Source organism: Staurois parvus, unplaced genomic scaffold, assembly GCF_062004578.1.
Source record: "Staurois parvus isolate SC_StPar_1 unplaced genomic scaffold, SC_StPar_1.0 ptg000490l, whole genome shotgun sequence".
NCBI classification, from domain to species: Eukaryota; Metazoa; Chordata; class Amphibia; order Anura; family Ranidae; genus Staurois; species Staurois parvus.
In genome coordinates this window covers 112,501-122,761 of record NW_028318286.1, presented here as the reverse complement: position 1 = coordinate 122,761, position 10,261 = coordinate 112,501, and the positions used below count along the sequence as shown (strand labels likewise).

General features: G+C 50.9%; 1 long non-coding RNA gene across 2 annotated transcripts in view; it reads right to left on the bottom strand.

The window, feature by feature from the left end:
- Nucleotides 1-8,422, bottom strand: part of LOC149452189 (uncharacterized) — a 154,829-nt gene extending 146,407 nt beyond the window's left edge. Inside the window, exon 1 of one of the 2 annotated variants that reach the window (XR_016314910.1) lies at nucleotides 8,004-8,422. This is a non-coding gene — a long non-coding RNA (uncharacterized LOC149452189). Of the gene's footprint in view, nucleotides 1-4,379; nucleotides 4,553-8,003 lie in introns of those variants that run through there. The other variant, XR_016314908.1, reaches the window with a different exon arrangement.
- Nucleotides 8,423-10,261: the final 1,839 nt, after the last annotated feature.

Sequence of the window (10,261 nt, the reverse complement as noted above, 5' to 3'; positions counted from 1 at the left end):
GAATAGTGCCCCATCATTGGTGTCAGTGGGAGGAATAGTGTCCCATCGTTGGTGTCAGTGGGAGGAATAGTGCCCCATCATTGGTATCAGTGGGAGGAATAGTGCCCCATCATTGGTGTCAGTGGGAGGAATAGTGCCCCATCATTGGTATCAGTGGGAGGAATAGTGCCCCATCGTTGGTGTCAGTGGGAGGAATAGTGCCCCATCATTGGTATCAGTGCGAGGAATAGTGCCCCATCATTGGTGTCAGTGGGAGGAATAGTGTCCCATCATTGGTATCAGTGGGAGGAATAGTGCCCCATCATTGGTATCAGTGGGATGAATAGTGCCCCATCATTGGTGTCAGTGGGAGGAATAGTGCCCCATCATTGGTGTCAGTGGGAGGAATAGTGCCCCATCATTGGTATCAGTGGGGGGAATAGTGCCCCATCATTGGTGTCAGTGGGAGGAATAGTGCCCCATCATTGGTATCAGTGGGAGGAATAGTGCCCCATCATTGGTATCAGTGGGAGGAATAGTGCCCCATCATTGGTGTCAGTGGGAGGAATAGTGCCCCATCATTGGTATCAGTGGGAGGAATAGTGCCCCATCATTGGTGTCAGTGGGAGGAATAGTGCCCCATCATTGGTATCAGTGGGAGGAATAGTGCCCTATATTTGGTGTCAGTGGGAGGAATAGTGCCCCATCATTGGTATCAGTGGGAGGAATAGTGCCCCATCATTGGTATCAGTGGAAGGAATAGTGCCCCATCATTGGTATCAGTGGGAGGAATAGTGTCCCATCATTGGTGTCAGTGGGAGGAATAGTGTCCCATCATTGGTGTCAGTGGGAGGAATAGTGCCCCATCATTGGTGTCAGTGGGAGGAATAGTGCCCCATCATTGGTATCAGTGGGAGGAATAGTGCCCCATCATTGGTGTCAGTGGGAGGAATAGTGCCCCATCATTGGTGTCAGTGGGAGGAATAGTGCCCCATCATTGGTATCAGTGGGAGGAATAGTGCCCCATCATTGGTATCAGTGGGAGGAATAGTGCCCCATCATTGGTGTCAGTGGGAGGAATAGTGCCCCATCATTGGTGTCAGTGGGAGGAATAGTGCCCCATCATTGGTGTCAGTGGAAGGAATAGTGCCCCATCATTGGTATCAGTGGGAGGAATAGTGCCCCATCATTGGTATCAGTGGGAGGAATAGTACCCCATCATTGGTGTCAGTGGGAGGAATAGTGCCCCATCATTGGTATCAGTGGGAGGAATAGTACCTCATCATTGGTGTCAGTGGGAGGAATAGTGCCCCATCATTGGTGTCAGTGGGAGGAATAGTACCTCATCATTGGTGTCAGTAGGAGGATTAGATCCCCATAACTGGTGCCAGTGGGAAGAATAGTACCTCATTGTTGGTGTCAGTGGAGAGAATAGTGCATGTCTTTTGGGTCAGTGGTAGGAATAGTGCCTCAAGGGCCAGATAAAGGCTAGCAAAGGGCCACACCTGGCCCGTGGGCCACAGTTTGGAGACCCCTAGACTAGAGTGAATCAGGAAAATGCCATATTACGGCCACTAGTTGGACCAGGTACAGGCACGGTCCTGTACATGTACGTTGCTGGCCTTGGCCCAGGTCTGGAGTGCACATGCGCACATGCCCTAACCATGCTGCGATTGGTTTGTCAGCAGGTTTCAGCCAATGATATCGGGTGAAATCGGCGTTGTCCAATCACAAACAATTCTGTGTTTACAAGCACACAAAACGACATGACTTCCTTGTAAGTCCATATAAAAAGTTCTGCGACGGGTTCTTCCCGAAACTTCCTCAAAGACCCGTCTATCTTTACACAAATGTTAATTGAAGATGATTTCAAACACACAAAAAAAAAGCACTCAGCCTGTTCAATAAAAAGTTTTGAAGAGAAGAGGGATGGAAATGTCTGTTGTGGGCTCTTAGAAGTGACGATCCTCCGCACGCAGCATGAAAAGATCTCACTGATGAGTTTTATAGGAAATAGTTCCTTTCTGTTCTGATTGAAGATGAGGAAAGGCTAAGTACACTTATATACGGGGGTGTATGTATATTCATGTGTCTCTCCTCCTGGAGGGACAGGCAACCCCTGGAGGAATATGGCTTTATACTGATGAATACTGAACATGAGAAGAGCAGACAGAGGAGAGAAAGGATCGATCGATTAGTTATCATTAGAGGAATTCTTCTCCGCTTTCAGGGAAACAAAGAAAAAAAAGAAGAGAAGTATAAATCAATGTCAATGTGGGAGCTGAAATACAGTAAATGATGTAGAAAGATAGGGTTGTGACGGTTCAATGTTCACATAAAGCTTTGAAACATTCAATTCTGGGGTGCTCTGTTCATCTATATCAATCGAAAGAAAAACCCAACATTCTAATGGCAAAATGTGACATCACTGAGAATGCAGCCTATCCATTCACTAGAGAGCGGTGACATCACTGAGGATGCAGCCTATCCATTCACTAGAGAGCGGTGACATCACTGAGGATGCAGCCTATCCATTCACTAGAGAGCGGTGACATCACTAAGAATGCAGCCTATCCATTCACTAGAGAGCGGTGACATCACTAAGAATGCAGCCTATCCATTCACTAGAGAGCGGTGACATCACTGAGGATGCAGCCTATCCATTCACTAGAGAGCGGTGACATCACCGAGAATGCAGCCTATCCATTCACTAGAGAGCGGTGACATCACCGATGATGCAGCCTATCCATTCACTAGAGAGCGGTGACATCACCGAGGATGCAGCCTATCCATTCACTAGAGAGCGGTGACATCACCGAGAATGCAGCCTATCCATTCACTAGAGAGCGGTGACATCACCGATGATGCAGCCTATCCATTCACTAGAGAGCGGTGACATCACCGATGATGCAGCCTATCCATTCACTAGAGAGCGGTGACATCACCGAGGATGCAGCCTATCCATTTACTAGAGAGCGGTGACATCACAGAGAATGCAGCCTATCCATTCACTAGAGAGCGGTGACATCACCGAGAATGCAGCCTATCCATTCACTAGAGAGCGGTGACATCACCGAGAATGCAGCCTATCCATTCACTAGAGAGCGATGACATCACCGAGAATGCAGCCTATCCATTCACTAGAGAGCGATGACATCACTGAGAATGCAGCCTATCCATTCACTAGAGAGCGATGACATCACTGAGAATGCAGCCTATCCATTCACTAGAGAGCGATGACATCACTGAGAATGCAGCCTATCCATTCACTAGAGAGCGATGACATCACTGAGAATGCAGCCTATCCATTCACTAGAGAGCGATGACATCACTGAGAATGCAGCCTATCCATTCACTAGAGAGCGATGACATCACTGAGAATGCAGCCTATCCATTCACTAGAGAGCGATGACATCACTGAGAATGCAGCCTGTCCCTTTGGGGTGAATTCATAGAATACTCTTCTCTCTCTCACAGAACAGAGGTAACTCCTGAAAGTAACAGCTGAGGATAAATATTGAATTGGTGTTTTCAGAATTGTCTGCCAACCCGGAGTACACCGCCCGGGACATGACAGCGATTATATACATCTCATAACTGAAAATACAAATGTCAAGTATTAGAATTTGTCCCAAAAATGAAACTATAACCAAATCTCCCCTCCCATAATTACAGTGAGCCCGGGTTCATACATGTGCGGTGCGGTACATCACGTGATTCAGGAACCGCACCGCATTCCTGTGCCAATCACATGTGACGTGTGTGCTGTGCGATTATGTATGGCTCTATTCGCACCGCAACAAAAACCTGCCGGGCCCCCTTTTTTTGTCTTTTGGGTCCGCAGTAGAATCGGATCGCATGAATATTCACACCTATGCGATCCGATTCTGCACATCGCACCGCGTTTTGCGGACAGATTTTGGGGTGTTGTTAACATACACACCCGCAGCGGTTTGCATGAACGGGGCGCGATTGTGATGCGGTGCAGAATTCGCACTGAAAACGCTGCAAATTCCACACCGCATCAGTGTGAACCCGGGCTCAGGCTTCATTCACACGTGCGCCTTGGGGTTGGGGGGTGTAAAACCAGGCAGCTGAGCTGCAGTTTAACTGCCCCCTGACCGCCTTTCTGAACGGTGACATGACATGGCTGTAGGAAACTGTGGGGGTGCCACCACCCCAAAATGTACTGAATGCAGGTCTATGGGTCTGCCGTGGTAGTGCAGTATTTAAAGTGTTAAACCGAGGGGGGTGAGGAGGCGACACGTCGCCCCACCGGGGGGGGCTTTTCTGAAAAAAGCCCTAACAGGGATACGAGACGCAGCATGGAAGGTACACATACACAGGGGTAGAAGCGCAGGACACGTAAAAGTCGTCCTGCGGTGCAGCGAGGGGCTTACCATGCGCAGTGCGCCGGTGGTCTCTGGGGCGGAGCCGGTCACACACGGACCTCCATTCACAGCCTCTCCCTCCCCACCTTCCTCCAGCACTGGCTGCTCCGGGGCCGGCCAGGATCACAGCTGGACTCATCAGAGCAAATCAGCCAGCCGGCTCCAATCACCTGACACCCGGCGACACCTGACACCCGGCGACTACACTCACACGTGCCACTCACACTGGAGGAAATGACCTGTACAGGGAAGGCAGGAAAACCTGCACGTTTCTAGATGATTACTAGACGGATTTACATGGCGCCAGGGGCAGACTGACAACTCATGGGGCCCCCGGGCAATAGTGGATCATGGGGCCCCTGTGTCCTCGCCCCCACACTCCGAAAAAGCCTATGAAAAAACCAGGAGCATCTCATGGGGCCCCCTACTGACCCCGGGCCCTCGGGTAGTGCCCGAGTGCATGAATGGTCAGTCCGCCCCTGCATGGCGCCATCAGTTTGCGCAGCGCTTTACAATATAAGGGAGACAGTCCAATTACAATACATTTCAGTACAGAAGGAATAGGAGGGCCTTGCTCGAGGAGCTTACAATCTAAGGCTAGGTTCACACCTATGCAGGCTGTGTTTGAGGCATTTCTGCATTGCGTTTCGTTTTGCGTTTTTGCGGGGGGTTTTTCTTGTTGCTAGGCAGATTTTAAAAGCAAAATGCATAAAAAAAGTATCAAAAACGCACGGCATGCTTTTCTGCAGCGTTCCCATTGACGTCTGTACAACCGAAAATGCAACGTTTTGCATTCAAAAAAAGTCTCTGACTCTGTACCAAAAAACGCAGCGGGTGCAAACGGACAGATGTGAACGTGTCCCGTAGGAAATCATGGTAAATGTTGTGTAGTGGAAAACGCATAGGTGTGCACGTCCAGAGCGCCCTGTGCTACGGGGAGGCAGGGGTGCGCAGGGTCACGTGTGTATGCGTGATTTTGTATTTCCGGGAGGGGGGGCGTGCACCCTGCCCACTCCACCATTCGCGGCCACGGCTGTTAATCATCAGGTCCCGGCTGAGTTGCCCACCGGCGCCCAGTGTTTGCCGGGGGTCTCCAATGGGGAGGAAGGCTGCTTTGTTTGCTGGCGGTCCTCCTCCCTGTCAGCTGCTCTGAATGGCTGTGCACAGTGCAGCCGTCCGGAGCGGTGTGGTTGGAGTGGAGCGGCTGTCAATCATCAGGTCCCAGCCCGGTTGCCCACCGGCGCCTGGGGATCTCCCGCAGGGAGGAGGGCTGCTTTTTTTGCTGGCGGTCCTCCTCCCTGTTGGCTGCTCTGGATGGCTGTGCACAGCGCGGCCGTCCGAAGCGGTGTGCTTGCAGTGGAGCGGCTGTCAATCATCGGGTCCCGGCCCGGTACCCACTGGCGCCCAGTGGTTGCATGGGGTCTCGCATGGGGAGGAGGGCTACTTTGTTTGCTGGCGGTCCTCCTCCCTGTCGGCTGCTCTGGATGGCTGTGTACAGCGCGGCCGTCCGGAGCGGTGTGCTTGCAGTGGAGCGGCTGTCAATCGTCGGGTCCCAGCCGGAGATTGCCCACCTGCGCCCAGTTCTTGCCGGGGGTCTCCGATGGGAAGGAGGGCTGCTTTGTTTGCTGGCGGTCCTCCTCCCTGTCAGCTGCTCTGGATGGCTGTGTCAGCTGTCCAGAGCAGTGTGCTTGCAGTGTAGCGCCACCACACCGCCCCCTGTTGGAGCACTCCCGGCGTGCAGTTGGCCCTTTGGTCGCTCCTCATTTTGGCCCCTTCCTGCCCAGTGCCAATGGTGCAGTGTCGGTGCTTTTTTTGACACTGGTCACTGTGTTGGTGTCACTGGGGATGTCGTGGCGCCGGGTCGGTTCCCCCCAGTGTTGGGGAGCCCACCGCAGTCCCGCTGTACGTCGCTGAACGCCACCATTGCTGGTGAAAAGGGAGGAAAGGAATTTCAGTGTATATTCTGCCATTTGTGGATGCCATGGCTTTCACGTGGACCAATTCAGATGGACAATGATCCAAAACACACTGCAAAAGCAACCCAGGAGCCTTTGAAGGAAAAGAAGTGGAATATTCTGCAATGGCCGTGGCAGTCACCTGATCTCAACCCAATTGAGCATGCATTTCACTTGCCGAAGGCAAAACTAAAGGCAGAAAGACCCACAAACAAAGAACAACTGAAGACAGCTGCGGTTAGAGCCTGACAAAGCATCATAAAGGAGGAAACCCAGTCTTCGGTCATGTCCATGGGTTCCAGACTTAAGGCAAAGCATCAGAAAAGAGGAAACCCAGTCTTCGGTCATGTCCATGGGTTCCAGACTTCAGGCAAAGCATCAGAAAAGAGGAAACCCAGTCTTCGGTCATGTCCATGGGTTCCAGACTTAAGGCAAAGCATCAGACTTCAGGCACAGCATCAGAAATGAGGAAACCCAGTCTTCGGTCATGTCCATGGGTTCCAGACTTCAGGCAAAGCATCAGAAAGGAGGAAACCCAGTCTTCGGTCATGTCCATGGGTTCCAGACTTCAGGCAAAGCATCAGAAAAGAGGAAACCCAGTCTTTGGTCATGTCCATGGGTTCCAGACTTCAGGCAAAGCATCAGAAAGGAGGAAACCCAGTCTTCGGTCATGTCCATGGGTTCCAGACTTCAATCAAAGCATTAGAAAGGAGGAAACCCAGTCTTCGGTCATGTCCATGGGTTCCAGACTTCAGGCAAAGCATCAGAAAAGAGGAAACCCAGTCTTCGGTCATGTCCATGGGTTCCAGACCTCAGGCAAAGCATCAGAAAGGAGGAAACCCAGTCTTCGGTCATGTCCATGGGTTCCAGACCTCAGGCAAAGCATCAGAAAGGAGGAAACCCAGTCTTCGGTCATGTCCATGGGTTCCAGACTTCAGGCAAAGCATTAGAAAGGAGGAAACCCAGTCTTTGGTCATGTCCATGGGTTCCAGATTTGAGGCAAAGCATTAGAAAGGAGGAAACCCAGTCTTTGGTCATGTCCATGGGTTCCAGACTTCAGGCAGTCATTGCCAGTAAAAGATTCTCAACAAAATATTATAATTAAACATTTTATTGAGGATTATATTCATTGGTCCAGTTACATTTGAGCCCCTGAACATGGAGGGACTGTATATACAAATGGTTGCAGTTCCTAACATTTGTACTTGATATTTATGTACAACCCCTTGGATTAAAGCTGATAGTCTGCACTTCAAAATCCATTTGGATTGTTTGGTTTTCATTTATTCTGGTGGCATACAGAGCCAAAAGTATGAAAATTGTGCCTGTGTCCAGATATATATGGACCAGGGCTGGACTGACAATTGGGGTACTTGGGCACTGCCCGAGGGCTCAGGGTCAGTAGGGGGCCCCATGAGATGCCCCTGGTACCTTTCACAGGCTTTTTTTGGGTGTGGTTTGAGTGTGGGCGAAGACACAGGGGCCCCATGATCCCTTATTGCCCGGGGGCCCCATGAGTTGTCAGTCTGCCCCTGATATGGACCTGACTGTATATGAGCCTAGCTGCTTGATCTAGCATGAGGTATGGAAGCTGCAGAAGGGTGCGCACAGGCGCGTAGTCACGGTGTCAAGAACGGTATTGATATAACTCAGATTGTAGCATTTTTCTGTTTTATACCTTTGCACCCTCGTTGTGTTTTTATGGCAGCGCTGAGATCTGATTGGGAAAGGCAGAAGGAAAAGCCATTTCTACGTTCTGGCCCCATTTTCGGAAGGGCCCCCTCGGCTCCATTATTCGGCTAATTATTCCAGGCCGGTAGCGCGATTGGACGCTGTCATCCTATATATATATTTTCATCTTGCGGCGGTTTGGTGCGGTGACAAGTCCAGGAGGGTCAGAAATCAGGCGTCGGCGTCCCCAGACGGGTGTCATGTGAAAAGGTCAGGGAGCGGACGGATGATGATGATGTGTGACAGCGGTAGACCATGCGAGCCCCGCGTCTGCCCTCCTCCTCCTCCTCCTCGGTGCCCACAGGCTGCCAGCGTCTGGAGAACCCAGCCTGCCGCAGGATCTGACAACAGCCCCTGTCCTCTCCCCGCTCTCGGGAGGAGACGCAGGATGGGGAATGCGGTGAAATCCTCCCCCTGTGCCCAGCATGTGCCAGACACAACAGCAAGCGCAGGGCAGTCACAGGGAGGGGGGGGGGGGAGCCGGAGCTGCAGTCTCACCGACTCATTGCTGGATGACAGGCTGCTGCACTTCCCAGAATCCTCTCTGCCCACGTCAACCTTTACGGATCAAAATGCTTCTCCTGCACCAGGCCTGATACACTGTGATTGGCTGTTGTAGGGGAATGAGAAGTCCCACGCAGCGCACAGGATTGTGGGGCATCGCAACAGCGGGTATATCGCAGCACGTGCAGGTTATTAGGACTGTGATCTGGGACTAGCGACTTGCAGGACGCAACCCGCGCATGATAGCAAGCTGGCCCAATCAGCTGCGGCTGGAGAATTCCCTTCTGATTGGACAAGGTGATTAGGTCATCCCTGTGTTCTGCATGCTGATTGGACAAGCTAATTAGGTCATCCCTGTGTTCTGCGTTCTGATTGGACCTGCTGATTAGGTCATCCCTGTGTTCTGATTGGACAAGCTGATTAGGACATCCCTGTGCTCTGATTGGACAAGCTGATTAGGTCATCCCTGTGTTCTGCATGCTGACTGGACCTGCTGATTAGGTCATCCCTGTGATCTGTGTGCTGATTGGACCTGCTGATTAGGTCATCCCTGTGATCTGCGTGCTGATTGGACCTGCTGATTAGGTCATCCCTGTGATCTGCGTGCTGATTGGACAAGCTGGTTAGGTCATCCCTGTGTTCTGATTGGACAAGCTGATTAGGTCATCCCTGTGTTCTGATTGGACATGCTGATTAGGTCATCCCTGTGATCTGTGTGCTGATTGGACAAGCTGGTTAGGTCATCCCTGTGTTCTGATTGGACAAGCTGATTAGGTCATCCCTGTGTTCTGATTGGACATGCTGATTAGGTCATCCCTGTGTTCTGATTGGACAAGCTGATTAGGTCATCCCTGTGTTCTGATTGGACATGCTGATTAGGTCATCCCTGTGTTCTGATTGGACATGCTGATTAGGTCATCCCTGTGTTCTGCGTGCTGAATGAACAAGCTGATTAGGTCATCCCTGTGATCTGGGTGCTGATTGGACAAGCTGGTTAGGTCATCCCTGTGTTCTGATTGGACAAGCTGGTTAGGTCATCCCTGTGTTCTGATTGGACCTGCTGATTAGGTCATCCCTGTGATCTGCGTGCTGAATGGACCTGCTGATTAGGTCATCTCTGTGTTCTGCATGCTGATTGGACCTGCTGATTAGGTCATCCCTGTGTTCTGCATGCTGATTGGACCTGCTGATTAGGTCATCTCTGTGTTCTGCATGCTGATTGGACAAGCTGATTAAGTCATCCCTGTGTTCTGCGTGCTGATTGGACCTGCTGATTAGCTCATCCCTATTTTCTGCGTGCTGAATGGACATGCTGATTAGGCAATCTCTGTGTTCTGATTGGACATGCTGATTAGGTCATCCCTGTGATCTGTGTGCTGAATGGACCTGCTGATTAGGTCATCTCTGTGTTCTGCATGCTGATTGGACCTGCTGATTAGGTCATCTCTGTGTTCTGCACATTGATTGGACAAGCTGTTTAGGTCATCATGCTAATTGGACATACAGATTAGGTCATCCCTGTGTTCTGCATGCTGATTGGACATTCTGTTTAGGTCATCCCTGTGTTCTGCACGCTGATTGGACAAGCTGTTTAGGTCCTCATGCTAATTGGACATACAGATTAGGTCATCACTGTGATCTGCATGCTGATTGGACATTCTGTTTAGGTCAACATGCTGATTGGATGTGCTGACCTTAGAT